The sequence below is a fragment of the Artemia franciscana genome, chromosome 1, assembly GCF_032884065.1.
Source record: "Artemia franciscana chromosome 1, ASM3288406v1, whole genome shotgun sequence".
Classification (NCBI taxonomy): domain Eukaryota; kingdom Metazoa; phylum Arthropoda; class Branchiopoda; order Anostraca; family Artemiidae; genus Artemia; species Artemia franciscana.
This window is the reverse complement of record NC_088863.1, coordinates 59,117,381-59,133,423: the sequence shown is the minus strand read 5'-3', so window position 1 is coordinate 59,133,423 and position 16,043 is coordinate 59,117,381. Positions and strand designations below refer to the sequence as shown.

The 16,043-nt window shown below is 36.8% G+C and overlaps 1 protein-coding gene and 1 pseudogene across 1 annotated transcript in view; one reads left to right on the top strand and one right to left on the bottom strand.

Moving 5' to 3' along the window:
* Positions 1 to 1,031: 1,031 nt before the first annotated feature.
* LOC136035355 (histone deacetylase 2-like) lies at positions 1,032 to 15,996 on the bottom strand (annotated as a pseudogene).
* Positions 13,648 to 16,043, top strand: part of LOC136032021 (uncharacterized) — a 107,382-nt gene continuing 104,986 nt past the window's right edge. The window contains exon 1 of the mRNA XM_065712121.1: positions 13,648 to 13,855. The gene's annotated coding sequence lies outside the window, so the exon portion shown is untranslated. The remainder of the gene's footprint in view (positions 13,856 to 16,043) is intronic.

The window sequence follows — 16,043 nt, the reverse complement described above, 5'->3', positions numbered from 1 at the left end:
GGGGAGGTATATTAGAAGGAAGGATTTTCCACGAAGAAAGTGTTCCCCGCATTATTTTAAAAACAGTCAGAAATTAAACTTCTTTTTACATGAAAGTATGCGGAGAAAAATTTTTCAGCTGGAATCGTCTGCAAGAAATTTTCCGGGCGAATTTCAGCTAGAATGGGATTGTCTGGGGCAGGGGAGCAGTATCTTATGCGGGAAGAACTTTCCACAGAGGGAATTTTTGTGATTGGAAAGAATTTTCCGTCAAGAGGGAGCTAGATTTCCCGACATTTTTTGAAAATAATTAGAAATTAAATACAAACAGACAAGTCTTTTTTTTCAACTGGAAGTAGGGAGCAGTATCAAAAATTAAAACGAACAGACATTTGCGTAAATGAGGGGAGTTGCCTTCTTCTCAATACCTCGCTCTTCACGCTAAATTTTTTTTTTGAACTTAGAAAAAAACTTATTATTCAAATGGCCCTAATGTTTCAAAAGTTGATCTTAAAGAACTGGAACAAAAAATAAATATTTAAGAATGAAGAATGAGGTATTGAGAAAAAGCAACCCCCTCACATACGTAGTGATATCAGTTCATTTGAAGTTTTGATGTTGCTCCTTACTTTCTTTTAAAATTTTTATTTAATTAAGGTTATACGTTTGAATCCGGTAACCAAATCAAACCTTTTCAATCCTTTTTACCTTATTTTCTCTGTGTGATTCATTTTATTTTATTTTTTCTCTTAGATTTCAGTATGTATAATACCTATTGATTTTTATTTAACATCAGATTCTTGCTCAAAAAAATTTGGAGGGATAGTTTGCATCTGTACATCTGATGCGCATTGCAACATTGATTGATTTTTAAAATACTGGTTTTTACTTGATCCAAATATTGCCTACTATTCTCATCCTGTATATTAGAGGGCCTAATATGTAAATTTGCATTTGGACCAAGATTTTCAATGTATTCGTTAAATGGCTATTGGTTTGGAATTTCACAGCCCAAAGCTATTGAGGTTTCGTAAGCCCAACACCTGGCTACGTTAGAGGGCGTATATCATCGAGTAGAAGAAGGGGTACTTCTTGAAAAATTCGACACATTTTCCATGTCCAACAAGGGACAAGTTAAAGCAACCAAAAGCATCTTCGCTTAAAATGTCACCGCCACATTGAAACACTACAACGCCTGGCTGATACACTTCCATCGCTTTAGTTAAGACAAGTCTAAAAGTTTGTTTATAACTATGATCTCCTATTCTTCTTTTTAATGGCACATTAACTGAATATCGTTTTCCCTTTTCAAAACCTGTTTCCCTCAAAGCTCCGGTTCCAGGGAAAATTTTTCCAAACTAGTGAAATGACACTGTCATGACTCGATTTGTATAGTAATTAAAAAAAAAACAAGTTTTTTCAACTGAAAGTAAGGAGCGACATTAAAATTTAAAACGAACAGAAATTACTTCGTATATGAAAGGGGCTGCTTCCTCATCAACGCCCTGTTCTTTACACTAAAGTTTGACTCTTTCTCTCAACTCTTCTTTTTAAAACAGTAAAAAATTTTAGCGTAAAGAGCGGGGCGTTGATGAGGAAATGGCCCCTTTCATATACGAAGTAATATCTGTTCGTTTTAAATTTTAATGTCGCTCCTTACTTTCAGTTGAAAAAACTTGTTTTTTTTTATATTTAATTTCTGAACGTTTTTGAATCAATGCATGTTTTGATTTTGGCTCTCCGCAGAAGAATAATTAAAAAGAAATTTGCATATTTAGTTTAATTTTTTTTGGCTAAATGGCTTTCTCATAATTTTCATCGAATGATTTTGATAAAAAAAAAGAGCGGGGAGGAACCCTAGTTGCCCTCAAATTTTTTGGTTAATTAAAAAGGCAACTAGAACTTTTAATTTTTTACGAATCTTTTTATTAGTAAAAGATATAATTTTGTCCCAATTCATTAAGAATGACCTCTGAATCACAAAAGCCGTAGAAAAAATAGTTGACATTACTAAAAATACTTTAGCGTAAAGAGCAATATATTAGGAGGAGGTGAGCCCCTCATATGGGTAATAATTTCTGTTCGTTTTAAGTTTTAATGCTCCTCCCTACTTCCAGCTGAAAAAACTTTTTCATATTTATTTTTTCATTGTTTTTTTTTAAGTAATGCTAGTAAATCCTACGCTCCCTTAATGGAAATTTTCTTCCCCCATGACAAATTCCTCGATGGAAAGCTCCCCAAGAATATTCCCCTCTTCTCAAACCCTCCCCCAAGCAAAAAATCCTCCTGAAAACACCTGTACACTTCCCAATAACCATTACTATATGTAAACACTGGTCAAAGTTTGCAACTTGTAGCCCCTCCCACGGGGACTCTGGGGGAGTAAGTCGTCTCCAAAGACATAGTTATAAGGTTTTTCGACTACGCTGAATAAAATGGTTATCTCAGGATTTTGATCGGTTGACTTTGGGAAAATAATTAGGGTGGGAGGGGCCTAGATGCCCTCCAATTTTTTTGGTCACTTAAGAATGGCACTAGAACTTTTCATTTCCGATAGAATGATTCCTCTTGCAACATTCTAGGACAACTGGGTCGATACGATTACCCCTGGAAAAAAAAAACAAACAAATAATAACGCATCCGTGATCTGCCTTCTGGCAAAAAATACAAAATTCCACATTTTTGTAGATATGAGTTTGAAACTTCTACAGTAGGGTTCTCGGATACGCTGAATCTGATGGTGTAATTTTTGTTAAGATTCTACGACTTTTAGGGGGTATTTCCTCTTATTTTCTAAAATAAGGCAAATTTTCTCAGGGTCGTAACTTTTGATGGGTAATATTAAACTTGATGAAACTTATATATTTGAAATCAGCATCAAAATGCGATTCTTTTGATGTAACTACTGATATCAAAATTTTTTAGAGTTTTGGTTACTATTGAGCCGGGTCGCTCATTACTACAGTTCGTTACCACGAACTGTTTGAAAGGCTTCTTCTACACCATCTCCATGGTGAATGTCAATGTCAACGTATAAAACTCTTTTGTGATCATTCAAAAGATCAAGAACTGCTAAAACTATGTTATTGAAATAACAGAAGCCAGATGCCATGGCCTTTTTAGCGTGGTGAAACCCTCCTGACCAGTTGTTTACAATATATGCTTGTTTTGTGTTGAATTTGATTGCACCATCTATAGACCCACCGGTCGATAACCGAAAAAATCTGTACATACCCTAAAAAACAGGACAGTCGGCTCGTAAGATGAATTTTCGCTGTTGTTTCACATAATTCTCAATGCTGTCAGGTTGAATATTACAAAGGAAATCCAAATACTCATCACTATGAATTTTTTCGATTTCAGCAGTAGTTGCTTTGTAAGGGCGATAGATCACCATTTTTAGTAAAGCCCGTAATTAAGTATTAGACTATGAGTCATTCTTATACGATGGGGGCTCATCGGGTGCTCCGTTCCGTAGGAGAAGTCTCAAATTTCTTGGTCATAGAAGTAGCAAACGCTTTTTTTCATTTCAGTGTTGATTGTGAAAAGGTTTAATGTTAATAGGATACAAAGTTGTACAGGAGATTAGTTAGGGCACCTTCCAGATATAAAAACTTGTTGTTTTGGTCGATCCGAGCCTCGCTCTATTGGGCTGTTGTTTGGTAGACTAAACAGAGAATTAACACATTTTAGATACCCACGACGAGGCACCCATTTTCTGAAATCAGGTAGACCAGTTGAGCGCGGTGGCAGTGTGCGGCACACGCAATGATCTGAGGTGTACTCAAGGTGGCAAAATGTCGGCGCCTCCTCGAATTCCAATTGTTCCGACTAGCGTTTGATTTGTTCCTGTCCCCTACAGGTCCTTATTTAAATACTCAATATCATAGAGAGTTGTTTATGGGCTAATTTTTTTAGGAAAAAGATAAATATAGTCACTTTTGCAATTAACAATAATAGCATTTAAAAGAAATTATTTTTTATACATAAGATGACAGCTCTGAAGCACAAGATCCTTCTAAATATCAAATTTCATTAAGATTTGATAACCCGTTCATGAGTTACAAATACCTCATTTTTTCTAATTTTTCCAAATTACCCCCCTCCCCCCATAGACGATCAGGTACGGTTATGTCAGTCACGTATTTTGGACTTGTGCTTAGTTTTTCACTAAGTTTCATCCCGATCCCTCCACTCTAAGCGTTTTCCAAGATTTTAGGTTCCCTCCTCCAACTCCTCCCAACTTCACCAGATACTGTCAGAATTTAAAATAAAAGCTCTGAGACACGATATCGTTCTAAATACAGATTTTCATTAGGATCCGATCACCCATTTGTAAGTCAAAATAACTCATTTTTTTTCTATTTATTCAAAGGAGAGCTGCAGGAAAGTTGTGCACCACTCTACCTTCATCAGTTTGCGTAAGCGCACAACTTAACAAAATTTTCTTTTTATAGCTACAAAAGGAATACACCGTCTTCAAGAAAATACAAACCATGTTTAATAGTGTGCGTACGTAGCAAACCTAAAGTTTGGCAACAATATGATCTTACCTTACCTTAGTTCCTCGAGGGCCGGGTGTTGCACTGGGGTATCAACAAAGCTTCACCAGACGTCCCAGAGTGGAGCAGCAGCCGTGACGTCCTTCCACTGTAGTTGTAACGACAGCTCAGCAGTCCACAGATCTCCGTCGTACTGTCTTCAAAGGGTGTGTTTCGGTCGCCCTCTTTTCAACTACCCTCGGGTTGCCACTCGTAGATACCACTCGGAAGACGGTCTCCTGGCATTTGAAGAACCTGACCAAGATAGCTTCATATCAGTGACTGGTGGTTTATCTGTTCGTCTGCAGACCACTACGTTCATGACTCTGTCTTGTCACGAAAGGTTAAGGATTCTTCTGAAGCAGACATTTTCAAATGCTAGAATACGTTTTTCTAGCTGGACATTTAGGATTCCAGTATTCACTTTCATAAAGGAGAATGGACATGACGTTGCTATTCAAAAGCCTGAGCTGTAGACACAAATAATTTTTTGCTTCACCATACTGGTTTCAGTTTATATAGTGGTTCAGGCAACAATATGACTTCTCCAGTAATGACGTATTCGCAAAACCAAAAATTTTCGTAGCCGAGACTTGGTATACACCGTGCACAGATGGCACGGATTGTCAACAGACATACCTTAAAGTTCAGACCACACCCACTGACAGAAATTGCACGGAAAGTAAGGGGCAAAAGCACATTAACGGAGTAAGCACCATAAAATATTTCAAGTCTAGGTCGCCAGGCAGACTCAAAAGTAATGCATTCAGCTGAAGCTAGTGGGGTAAACCACCCGTAACACGTCAGGGAACCAAAGCAATTCAATTTGCAACAGTTGAGTGAAGCTAAATTGTGGCAATGAAGAAGGTTAATTTAATCTAAAATCTTGGGCAGGTATCAGGCTCTTTCAAAAACATTTGAGGAAAAGAAAAAACAAGAAAAAAGATGCCGTACACGCAAAATATTCTGGGTGCAGCCCCTTTTCTTGTTTTTCAAACCAATATATTTTACTCGTTGTTCAAGTCAATAGACAATAAGTTTCCTGCACAGGGGTTTCGGAGAGGGTAGTTCTAAAACTGTGCTTCTTGTTTAGATCTGACTTTATTTTTAGGAGTTAAGGATTATTGTAGTTTTTCCCATGGGATGTGATCGCCTCTTACTAGGCTGTTAGCTACTGCTGCCACCCAGATAAAGACTATAACTGGAAAAACTCTATGGCTTTTTTTTATTTGTAATAGTAAGAGACGAGCCTCAGATAAAGACATCTAAGTAACTCCAGTATATACTGTGTTTTTTTCTTTACTGGGTTTCAGATTTTTCTACAGCCCTGATACTGATGAAACTTCAAAAATATGTTAATTATTAACTATGATGATCCTTAACATTAGTATGTCAGCTATCTCTACAATAACATATATAATGAAGGCTACCGCATGAAAGCTATCGCTTCAGCTATCACATATATAATGAACTATGTCGTTCCCTTATGTAGATTTTAAGCCAATCAATTTTCCTTGTTATTCAAGCCAAGGGACAATTACTTTCCTATATAGGGGTATTTTAAAAGGTGGTTCTAATAATGTACCTCTTGTTTTAATCTGACTCTTTTTTTAGGAGTTTTCGGCTATTGTAATTTTTATTAAGGGAATGTGATCATTTGTTACTAGGCTGCTAGCTACCGCTGTAACCCGTATTTCTTGAAAAAACCCCCCTGGACAAATTCTGCTTCCCAGGCGGGCTATTGGGCTGTATATTTGTAATTTGGTGGTGAATTGCCACTAATACTCTATTTTTCTTGAATTTTGGACTAAATTACCATATAATTTTTATTCAAGACTTATTCCTGAAAAATTATTACTACTTATTAATAACTTGCTAATGCTCTTATAAAAAAAAGTTTTATTAAGGTTACATCTATATTTAAGACCCAGAGTAAACATTTAGAAGAAAATTGCTCCACTGTAAAGAAAAATTGGAAACCGGAAGCCTCAACAAAAAAAAGAAGTTAATTTCAAGTTTTAGAATAGTTCCATAATAGCTTAAAACTTAGAACCAGGATAAACCGAAACAGTTAAAGACTGGGCCGAATATAATCTGGAAACTGAAGAACATATCAAAACAGAAGCTGCATTTCCAGGTTTTAAGACCTAAAGACAAGGAAAAATAATTAAACACAAATTGAAATAAATTAAAGGAACCTTTATTTTCAAGAAGCTGTCGTATTCTACTTTGTCCGGCTTTGGATGGGTTCGGTTCGTTTTCTTTTTCAAGTCCGTAACAATCGCGTTTCCAACTGCAAACGAATTATTCATAGTTGTGGCAATAACTCCAACCGACCCAGTTGACACCAACCACTGCAATACATATCTTAAAAATTGAACCATATATTTGCAGTTTTTTGCATTCATTGAAAAATCCGGGGCAAAGAGATACTGCATGTCAGAAGTGCTTATGGTCGGATAAAAAGTAAATGACTGATTGCCTTATTAAAAATGATTTGTTCGATAAACTAACTTAAAAAGTGATAATGATTACCATAACATTCATTATTGATGTTTTGGTTATTATTAAACCTGTTCTTGCCGAAATATCAAGTCTTGTGTCAAAGTTCATAAGTAACAGAGAAGGATTCTTCCATCACTAGGCCCACTAAGCCCAGGCCTAGGGACGCAAAATACAAGGGGGCGCAATAAATTCATCACTGATTGATTTTTTTTCTTACCAAAAACTGGACAGATGTGATTTATCACCAAACCGGCAGGTGGACTGCGCTTCCGCTCTACCTTTTGACAGAAAAGTGATTTTGAAACAACACAGGAATTTCGTCGTCACTTATAAACTGTCAGATGTATCCCAAGAATGGCAGCCTAGAGTTCGGTATCACCCCTCTTTTTTATTACTTTTAGCTCATCAGATACTTTCTGTTTAGTGTTTCCACCATCCCCGAATTTTCAGTGATTTCTCCAAAAATCTTACAAAACCGGAGTGCCAAAAATGCTTGGGCCTAGAAACGTCAAAGCTTTAAATCTGGACATGAATATCAGACACTATCATATGCGCACACAGGATGGGAGAGGCGGCGCTAGTTTTAAATGCCATTTTAAAACAGTTTTAAAAATTTCATCATTTCAAATAGTTTTGATCCACTTTTGAAAGACAGATGAGTTTAAAAACTTTTCCAAAGTTAACCAAAGTTTTCCAAAGTTTTCCAAACTTTTTTCTTTGGTATACACGAGTCTTTTTTATTTCAAGTTCAATATCATTAATATGATACGTAATACAACTTGTTCATGCGCATAAGAAACTAGATTGCTCAAGATTTGGCTGACAATACTTTGACGCCAAAATTTTCTATTCTTTATACAAAAAATTTATAATACTTCGTAAAAGCACTCAGCACATTAAATAGTACAAGTTTTCCCATCTGAAAGTAAGGAGCAATATTTAAACTTAAAATTAACAGCAATTACTCAGAATATGGAGGCTTGCTGGTCCATTTTTGCCCTTCGCTCGCTCTGCTAAGGTTGTTAGTGCTTTAAAAAGCTTCTTTTTACAATCCTAGGGTCTCTGTGTTTCAGCAGTTGTTCTTGGAGATATGGGACGGAGGATTAAACTTTAGCGCAAAGAGCAGGGCAGAAAAGAAGACAGTCCCTCACATATTTAAAATTATTTCTGTTTGTTTTAAGTTTGAATTTTGCTACTTACTTCCAGTTGAAACGAAACTTGTTTTTCAATATTGAATTTCTGATCTTTCTTCAAACCATGTAAAGACCTTTCCAAGATATGATGCAGGCTACTAAACGTATAAACCTCCGATTCCTTGCTGTTTAACTGTATACATCAAAATTTGTAAAAATATGGATAGCTTTCCGCTTTTCAGTTTTCCTAAGTAAGAATTATGATCAATGATTGTAACTAAAGTTTTGGACAAAATCTGAATACTTAGTCAAAATTTTCAATGAAAAGCAGTATTGTTCAATAAGTTCAAATAACATGTACATTACGGAATTTTGGGTGTACGAAAAGGGGAGTTATCGTTTATATAGATCAGAGATTCATGAACCGTTGTCATTCACGGCCCCATTTATGATTGCTAGTTTCCTAGAAACCCATCTAAATATAAAAGAAATATTAATAAATATTCTTGGTAATTTATTTATTAGGTAACGATATACATATACAAATGAAAATGAATAGTTTTTAGAATCCACTTATAAACATCGTCTTAGTTTGCTCGAATATATTCGAATACAGTCGTTGAGTAAAGTGGCGGTTCTGAACCTTCTTGTAACCGGGGGAAAATCTTGATTAGTACCTCCTCCCCTGTCTCCCAAAATTTTCATGCCAAATTTTTACAAAATTTCCATTTATTAATAAAATTTTCATATATCAACAAAATTTTTATTCATTTAAATCTGACTTTTCTTACTTTACATTTGAAAAGGAACATTTGGATTCAATTTTTTATGCTTACTGCCAATTGCGCCCTCTCCTTTACTTTAATAAAAAAAAATTATAAAAATTAAAACATGATTATAATTGCTAGATTATTCATTTGAAACTCTGCACCCCATAAAATTTCTGCACTCGTGGCAACTTCCCCTCTGTCACCCCCTAAAACCGCCTCTGGTTGAGTGCTAAGTGCTAAATTACAAGAGCTAAGAGCTCATATGACACTTGTGACGAGGTTGGAAGAGAGAAGACCTCATATGATATGAGCTCTAGGAAAATTCTATGAACCAATAGTTTGATTTAAAAGGAAAAATCAGAGGCTTAATACCGGTCAGCATTTCAAATAAGAGCTCTGTGACACAAAGTCCTTTTAAATATCAAAATTTAAATAAGATCCGATAACCCACTTATAAGTTAAAAATGCCTCGTTTTTCTAATTTTTTCTCTCCTTTCAGCCGCGCAGATGATTAAAACGGGGAAAACAACTTTATCAAGTCAATTCGTGCTGGTCGCTGACACGCCTACTAATTTTCATCGTCCTAGCACGTCCAGAAGCACCGAACTCGCCAAAGCACTGGACCCACCCACTTACTCCCCAAAGAGAGCGTATCCCTTCGGATAACGTCAATCACGCATATACGACGTTTGCTTATTCTACCCACCAAGTTTCATCCTGATCTCTCCACTCTAAGCGTTTTCCAAGATTTCAGGTTTTCCCCTCCAACCCCCCCCCCCATTGTCACCAGATCCATTCAGGAGTTAAAATAAGAGCTCTGACACATGAGTTCTTCTAAATATCAAATTTCATTAAGACCCGGTTACACGGTCTTCGTTAAAAATACCTCCAATTTTTCCGAGCTAACACCTCCTAACCCCCCATTCAGTCCGGTTATGTCAATCACATATTTAGGATTTGAGATAATTCTTCCCACCAAGGTTCATCTCGGTCTCTCCATTCTAAGCATTTTCCAAAATTTCCCGTTCCCCCCTCCAACTCCCTCAATACCGCCGGATATAGTCGGGATTCAAATTCAGATCTTTGAGGCAATGTCAGCAGATCTGGTCGGGATTTAACATGAGAGCTCTAAATCACAAGATCCTTCTAAATATCAAATTTCATTAAGATCTGATCACCCGTTCGTAAGTTACAAATACCTCATTTTTTCTATTTTTCCCGAATTACTCCTCCCCCCCAACTCCACAAAAGAGAATGAATCCAGTCTGGTTATGTCAGTCACTTATCTTGGACTTGTGCTTATTCTTCCCACCAAGTTTCATCCTGATCTCTCCGCTTTAAGTGTTTTCCAAGATTTCCAGTTCCCCCTCAACTCCCCCACTTCCCAATGACACTGGATCCGATCGAATATAAAATAACAAATCTGAGTTGCGAGGTTCTTTTAAATATGAAATTTCATTAAGATCTGAACACTCCTTCGTAAGTTAAAAATAGCTCATTTTTTCTAATTTTTCAGAATTAACTCTCCCCCCCAACTCCCCCAAAGAGAGTGATTCCACTCCGGTTGTGTCAATCACTTATCTAGGACATATGCCTATTTTGAAAGTAAAACAGTTCAAAATAGGGATGATACCTTTTTATTGACAGTGAAAAATAAAATTATTTAACTGGATATTTCGAACACATATACAGTGTTCATCATCAGCAGTAAAACAGGTAAAGCAGTAAACAGCAGTTTTACTGCTGATGATGAACACTTTATATGTGTTCGAAATATCCAGTTAAGTAATTTTATATTTCACTGTCAATAAAAAGGTATCATCCCTATTTTGAACTGTTTTACTTTCGTCATGGAAAGGCAGTGTGGTCTTCGAAGTTATCTATGCCTATTTTTCACACCAAGTTTCATCCCGATCCCTCTACTCTAAGCGTTTTCCAAGATTTTAGGTTCCGCCGCCCCAGCTCCCCCCAATGTCACTGGGTCTGGTCGGAATTTGAACTGAGAGCTCTGAGACACTATATCCTTCTAAATATGAAATTTCATTAAGATCCGATCACCAGTTTGTAAATTAAAAATACTTCATTTTTTCTAATTTTTCCGAGTTAACCGTCCCCCACTCCCAACCAGATGATTGGAATTCTGGAAACGACTATTTCTAATTCAATCTGGTCTGGTTCCTGATACGCCTGAAACATTTCATTGTCCTTGCTTATCTGGAAGTGCCTAAGTAGCAAAACCGGGACAGACAAACCGACAGACATGCCGACAGACAGACAGAAATTGCGATCGCTATAGGCAAAAATCTTATGAAATGGATGGGCTTGTTTTTACTTGCATAACAATTTAAATACGAACATTTAACGCCGTATCAGCGATTGTCGAAAATTCAATTATAGTTCCGATCCAGAATTCAGTCAAGGTTTTTTTTTTGGAAATTGAAGTTTTAATTTTGGCTCACTCAAAATCTCAGCAAATTCCTCTTGAGCTTTAAGTGGTAGGTGATCAATCTCACTAAAGTCAATAAAAAAGGGCTTTTGAATCCAATATACTTCTACAAAATCAATATTTAATACAAAAAACAGGCACAGAACTGTGTTTCTAACGCTTTTAAGTGATCTACAGTAATTTTGCAATAAAAGTTTTACTTTATTTCTAAATTCCTAGGAACCTTAAATGAGACCTTAATTCCTAATTCCAAACTTATGCAGTTTTTCAGTCCTGATAGCCTTTAATGGGCTACTTAAAGATAATTACATCTTTCCTATTTAAAAGATTATAGATTTGGATGTTACACATGCTGAAATCGAAACACACTTTTCCTTTTTAGATTATCAGTTTCTATCGGAAAGGGTGGATCTTTACTTACAATTTCTTACTATGAGACGTTTGATCCAAGGCTCTGGTACATGCGAAGAAGGGCTACTACTCCCTTTCCCAATCGCCTTTTTTACATATTTGTAAAAACAAGAGATAAGAGCTCATATGGCACTTGTGACGAGGTCGGAAGAGCCAAGAGCTCAGATGATATAAGCTCTAACAAAATTCTAAGAATCAATAGATTGCTTTAAAAGGAAAATCAGAGGGTTAATGCCGGTAGGGATTTAAAATGAGAGCTCTGAGTCACGAGTCACCTAACTCCACCAAAGAGAGCGGATCCAGTCCGGTTACGTCAATCACGTATCTACGACATTTATAAGCGTTTTCCAAGATTCCCGGTTTCCCCCTCCAACTCCCCCAAATGTCAAAAGATCTGGTTGGTATTTGAAATAAGAGCTCTGAGACAGAAGTTCCTTCTAAATATCAAATTTCATTAAGATCCGGTGACCCGTTAAAGTTAAAATACCTCAATTTTTCTGATTTTTCCAAATTAACAGCTCCCAGCTCCCTAAAAAAGAACAGATGCTTACTAATTATGTCAATCTCGTATTTATAACTTGTGCTTTATCTTCCCATCAAGTTTCATCCCGATATTTCCACTCTAAGGGTTTTCCAAGATTTTCGGTTTCCAAGATTTCTGTTTCCCCCCTCCAATCCTCTACGACCCCAGATCCGATTAGAATTGAAAATGGAGCATCTGAGACATAATATTCTTCTATATATTAATTTTCATTAAGATCCGATCACCCATTCGTAAGACACCTCGATTTTCACGTTTTCCAAGAATTCCGGTTTCCCCCTGAAACTCCCTTCAATGTCACCAGATCTGGTCGAGATTCAAAATAAGAGTTGTAAAGCACAAGACCCTTCTAGATATCAAATTTCATTAAGGTCTGATTACCTGTTCGTAAGTTATAAATACCTCATTTTTACTAATTTTTCTGAATTAACCATCCTCCCCCCACTCCCCCAAAGAGAGCAGATCCGTCCCGGTTATTTCAATCACGTATCTAGGAATTAAGATTATTTTTACCACCAAGTTTCATCACCATATCTCCACTCTAAGCATTTTCCAATATTTTAGGTTCCCCCCTGAACTTTCCCCTATTTTCAACGGATTAAGTCGGGATTTAAAATAAGAGCTATGAGGCACGATACCCTTCCAAAAATAAAATTTCATTAAGATCTGATCACTCCTATTGTGAAAAGTTATCTCTAATAGAATCAAGCTTGTTATTACTACAGAATGTAATAATAATATTTTATCCTTCCCATCTTGAGATACGTTTCTTTACAAACCGAAGAAAGTAAATGAAAATAAGAAGTAGCCAAAGGACGAGAATTGACAACAAAAGGTAAAAATAGTGTAAAAATGCAAGAAACAACCAATTAGACGACATTGAAATAAAAGACTGTTAATTTTTGGATAAAAGAGGATGAGATATAATTTTCAGTTCATACAATTAATTAGAATTTGTTTCCGTGCGTTTTTGAGTTATGTCATACCAGTTAGGGCTGAGGAGCTGTTGAGATTGTATGCTTAATCAATTGAGAAACATATTCTTTTTTACCGTTAATTCCACTTCTATATTACTTCTCAATCAGAACCACTATCAAATGACCAATCAAACTATTTCCAGAATTTTGATTTTGTGGTATTCACGAGTCAGAATTCAACTGATTTTATATATTTGAAGGTTGTGTTACTTCATAAGAATATAAGAGACGATATATACACCATTGATTGCTATACCGCCCACAGTGCTTGCCAAGAAAAAATTTAAGAGCTTGCTAATTTGATTAATGCTCGAAACAAATTTCAGGTCATTTGGCGTACTTCATTGGGAGGTCATGTCCTTAGGCTATATGCCGTATCCTGGAAGACGAAATCAAGAGGTAATGCAATATGTGACCAATGGGGGCCGATTAGAATCACCGCCAGGATGTCCAGGTCCTATTTATCGTCTTATGACCCAGTGTTGGTAAAAAAATCCAGAAGAAAGACCTACATTTGCAATAATCTTAGAGAGACTAGGCTATTGTTTACAGGTTGGTTGTTTAGAAATTATTTGCATTTTGAATTTTCCTAGTTACCTGGGGTTTCATTCCCTGGCATGTGAAGATAAATATTCAACATCACTGTTAAAACTTTGGGAAGCATAGAAAATATAAATAAGAGTCAACGCACTAGCATACCTACTAAAGACCCTTGGACGGTGTTTTCCGTGCATTAATATAATTTTTTCATGCGAAAGGGGTAGTCGCAGAAACTTTGGAGAAGGCTCGTTATGTCGGGAAAAAAATACTTCAAGTGCTCTTGTTAAGGGCTAAACCTTATTGGAAAGCCATCGAATCACATGCCCGTTTTTGCCCCCAGAACCCGGAACCCCCCTTGTGTTCGATCGATCAAAACTTTGAGATAGCTATTTTGTTCAGAGTAGTCCAAAGATCTAGTAGCCATGGGTAAACGTGTCTTCCGCAGCCCCAAGGACAAAGATCAAAATCATGTAAGTTAGCATGTGAAATGTAACTTATCCTGTGAAATTTAAGTATGACATGTAAGTTTTCAAATAAGTTTAAGTACAAGAGACGGGCTTGTTTGGTTTTGGCTGTCCGATTGGCATAGAACTGTAAGCGATCGTTCCCTTGGCCAAGAATTTTCCAAGGGTATAAACCTGAAGCAAAGTGAACACCTTAGTACATCAAAAGACGTTGTATGGACCTACTTTTCAACATAAGTTCTCTGTGACATCTAGGGAGTGGATTACCTGATCCAGTTGAAACTTTTCTGGAGAATTGAAGGGGAAAGGCAGGGGGGCATGAACTATTTCAGTTTATATACTTAGGTACTAAAATGTGTCTTTTTCTTTGGAGGGGGACAGGAAGGACTTAAAAAATGTGAAACCTTTTTTTTTACAGTTAAATATCAGGGTAATGTATCGTAAGACACTATATATCACCAAGCTATCAAAATGATGTATCTGCAATATCTTGCGAACGATTTGGCTGACCTCAATAAAAGTTTAAGAGAGAATTAGGTGTAGAAGGAAAGAGGTTTCAAACTTTCTGTTGGAGGAAGGGATGAGGAGTGGAATTAAAATAGGTTTTATTGTTTTATCAAGCTTCAAAACAAGTTTTTGCACAATGAGCTACTGTGCGACATAGAATATTTCATGACAAAATAGTAAGGCAGCATGAAAAAAAACTATGAACGCGTATATACAGGTCATCAAAAAAGGACCTATAATATTTCAAAACTGGCGTGACGATAACAGTGAAAATTTCAGGGAGAGTTGGGGGGCAAAGGGACTTCCAATTTCGTGCTTGTGAAAGAGGATGGGAGGGCCGAAACTTGTTTGTCTTCAAAATAGTATACCCTAATATCTTTTACCGATCTTGTTAGTCTTCAGTTTACAACAACATAATCGATTAGGTTGGCCGTCTCTCTATCATGTGACTACCACATTAACTTATGGGCTGTTTTTGACCAACTAATGCATTGATTATAACTAGAATGTTAAACCTGCAAAATTGCAGCAGTCTATAACCGCTACTATCTACTTTTCCTACACCAAATTCACTCCTAAAAACTTAAATCCCTGTCAAATATACCATATTTTGGTGATTTTATCTAAAGTCATTTGTCAACTTATTATATGTTTCAGCCAGATGTACTTACTTACTTGTGCTTGTGGCGGGAATCAGGCGTTTCCACCTCGCCCGGCATCGATGATCTTAGAGACCTTCTTGGACCATGTTGATCGATCTTGTGCCAGCTGCTCTGCAAAGGCGAGCCACTGTGTTGACCATCTGTGACCAAATTTTCTGAAACTCCCTATTGGTTCAAGGTCTGACTTGGCCAGGTTCCACCAGTTCTTCCTCTGTCCTCCTTGGCGTTTCTTCCAGTAGCTAATAGGCTCAACTAGAAGTATTTGGCGAGGCAGGTACTCTGGCGGTTTCCGCAATACATGACCCAACCATTTCAAACGGCGTCCTTTAATAGTGAGCACAACATCTCTCTGAATATTGCACATTCGATGTATATTCACGTTGGAGATACGGTCACGTAGCTGTACTCTGAGAATTCTTCGTAGACAAGTATGCTCAAACACCTTAAGTGTATTCTCTTGTTGTAGTTTTGCCGACCATGTTTCACACCCGTAAAGGAGAACGGTGCGGACTAGTGCCATGTAAATTCAAACTTTCGTTTGGACACTGATTTCACGGCGATTCCATA